The sequence below is a fragment of the Archocentrus centrarchus genome, chromosome 2 (genome assembly GCF_007364275.1).
Source record: "Archocentrus centrarchus isolate MPI-CPG fArcCen1 chromosome 2, fArcCen1, whole genome shotgun sequence".
Taxonomy (NCBI): domain Eukaryota; kingdom Metazoa; phylum Chordata; class Actinopteri; order Cichliformes; family Cichlidae; genus Archocentrus; species Archocentrus centrarchus.
Genome location: NC_044347.1, coordinates 12,649,918 through 12,653,208, shown reverse-complemented (window position 1 = coordinate 12,653,208; position 3,291 = coordinate 12,649,918).

Below are 3,291 nucleotides of genomic sequence, written 5' to 3'. Positions count from 1 at the left end.
TGAGTGAGTGAGTGTGTGTGAGTGTTTGAGTCCTCTCCCAGCGTCTCTCCACTCCCCTGCACTCTTCGGCGCCGTCAAGTCAAACGCGGTGGCGTGCGCATGCGCTTCCCCCTGTGTTTACAAAATAAAATCACCGGTGCTGGCGGGACGGGCAGGAACATTTCTGAAGGAAAGGAGGCAGAAAATGAAAAGAAAGCGATGGCAAGCATGTTTAAATAAGGACTATGTAACCTTAAAAAAAGTTTTGTGAGAATATTTTATGATTTAGCATTTTCTCTCTTTGTGTTTGGATCTTTGGAATTAAACTCTGGGTGCAGTGACTGACAAAAGTTACATAAATCAAAGGAGGACATGCAGAGGGTTGGTGTGACAGGAGGATGAAAGGGGGAGATGGAGCACCTGAAAGAAGAAGAAGAAGAAGAAACAGAATGATTCAGATGCTTTGCAACAGCAGTGTTGAAGCACTAATTTGTGCTCAATGCACCTCTTCAGACTGTTATGTAACAGTGTTGTGTAATTATTATTAATGCACAGATATGAAGTAGCTGCTGGAGAGGTAGAGGTCATTTAAACTTTCTTATAGGCTATAAAAGATCTGATTTGCATAGTTAGTGTATAAATGCACTAACTATACACTGGAGAAAAAAGTTAAAATGCAGTGGGACAGAAGGGAAAAAACAGCCTAAAAGATCCCAAATTTTTCTTCTCACATTGACAAAAGCCTCTAAACCATTCAGAGCTGAAACCTGCAGTTTCTTCAAGCAATATTTTTAGTAACAAACAGCAAGAATTCCTCTGCTTTCCCATTAATTTCTTAGATCTGCAAACTGTGCACAAACAGTCAATTTAGTACAATAAAAAGCATGGAGAAAAAAGTAAGAAAGGTGAGTGTTTTCATGCTAATAAGCCATAAATCTGTGCTTTTTCTTAAGAGCACATCCCAACTGACACTGAGTGAGAAGATGAGTCCTGAAAATTGTGGCAATACTGGAGCAAATATATGCAAACAAGTGCTGACCGCCGGGTATGCATGCATTTATCAGACCCCAAACCCAAATGGGGTTCTGCCGCTTGATTCTAGATAACTTCAAGCACATCACTGACCCTTCATGGCTGACATCTCAGCCTAAACAATATATATATATATATATATATATATATATATATATATATATATATATATATATATATAGTTTTAGTGGGAATGAAGACAGGGACATTTCCTAGCATTTTTAAAAGTGGGGGACCACAGGAAATCTGAATATTTAATCAGAAATAAGTCCTGTAAAAAGTTTACATTAAAAGTGAAACTACATTGTATTGTGTGCAGTAAAACATGTATTTAGACCCTTTAAGCACAGACAGTAAGTAGCCCACTCATCAGTGATTGTCAGAATTTATACAAAATAAGGACAAAAATACATTAAGGAAAGAAGCTTAACTAAAAAGAAAGAATAAGGAGGCTCAGTAAGTAAAAATCTCAATGAAATGTTGCACAAAATGCTGCCTACAATGACTCAATGAAGCCAAATAGAACGGTGCTTTTATTTTGCCAGCTCTTCCTGTCTGAACCGTCGTGAGCGCGCACAGCTTGACGCAGCAGCCGCAGAAAGTGGGATATTCCGCGCGGTTGCCACAGAGCCTCTCTCTCTCTCTTTCTCTCTCTCTCTCTCTCTCTCTCTCTCTCTCTCTCGCTCCTTCTCGCCCACGCTGCTCCCTGCGTGACGCAAATCCGCGCGTGGGCGGACACACGGGGCGTGGGAGGCTTTCTGCACGGAATACCAAACACAGGCAGGTTCAACACCCACAGAGAGACAGAGAGAGACACAGCAGTTTGCACACTTCATGCTCTCAAACTAAGCGATTATTGCGGATGTTATCTCATTATTTGATCCTCAGCTGTAAATATTGTCAGAACTAATAGTCAGTAGATACTGAACCTGATCACCGTGCACTCTTACAAGCTGCTCCACCTTTAAACTTTGCTATATATTTAATGTTGTTACACTGTGGACATTGTTTTTTTTTTCACATCATGTACGTGCATGTGGTCATTAGTACTGTATCGCTCTATAGTTTCATTGTTTCACATGTAAAAGGCGTCCTCAGCATATAAACTATTTAATATGTAGAACAAGTTCAATGTTCTTTTTGACATGTAACACCTAAGAGAGTGGATGCATCTGCAGTTCATTTCTATATACCTGTAAACAGCAGTTTTCTTTAGACTCTAGTTATACAGAAAAGGAATACACTACAGGCTATAGTTACACTCACTGGACACTTTATTAGGTACACCCTGCTAGTACTGGGTTGCACTCTCTTTTTGCCCTCAGAGCTGCTTTAATTCTTCATGGCACAGATTCATCAAGGTGCTGCAAACATTCATCAGAGATTTTTGGTCCATGGTGACATGACAGCATTACACAGTTGCTGCAGATTTGTGTGCTGCACATCCATGATGAGAATCTCCTGCCACAGAATGCTCTGCTGGATTGAGATCTGGTGACTGCGGAGGCCGTTTGAGTGCAGTGAGCTCATCGTGATGTTCAAGAAACCAGTCTGAGATGATTTGATCTTTGTGACGTGGTGCGTTATCCTGCTGGAAGCAGCATCAGAAGATGGGTACGCTGCGGTTATAAAGGGATGGACATGGTCAACATCAATACTTGGGTAGCTGTGGTGCTTAAACTTTCCTCAGTTGGTACTAAGAGGCCCAAAGTGTTCCAAGAAAATATCCCCCACTCCATCACACCACCAGCAGCCTGAACTGTTGACACAAGGCAGGATGAGCCATGCTTTCATGTTGATTACACCAAATTCTGACCCTACCATCTGAACATGGCAGCAGAGATCAAGACGCATCAGACCAGGCAACAATTTTCCAGTCTTCTGTTGTCCAGGTTTGGTGAGCCTGCGTGAACTGCAGCCTCAGTTTCCTGTGTTTAGCTGAGAGGAGCAGCAGGTAAGAACACCTGACTGCTGTGCTCTTCTGCTATTGTAGCCCATCTGCTTCCTTATATAAAATGGAAAATTATGGAAAATTTTTACACTACACTGTCTTTATGTTATATATAACTTAAAATATTCATATAAATTGTTTTTATGTCTTTGTATTTTACATGAGTGATGTGCACGTTTATCAACATCTCTATCTATAAAATATATTATTTTCTTTATGTACAGGACATTTACTTCATAAGTATATTTTTACATATACACACACAATTGGCTACACAATACATAATGCATCGTTTTTTAATCTATGCATGCCTGAACATTTTTACATCC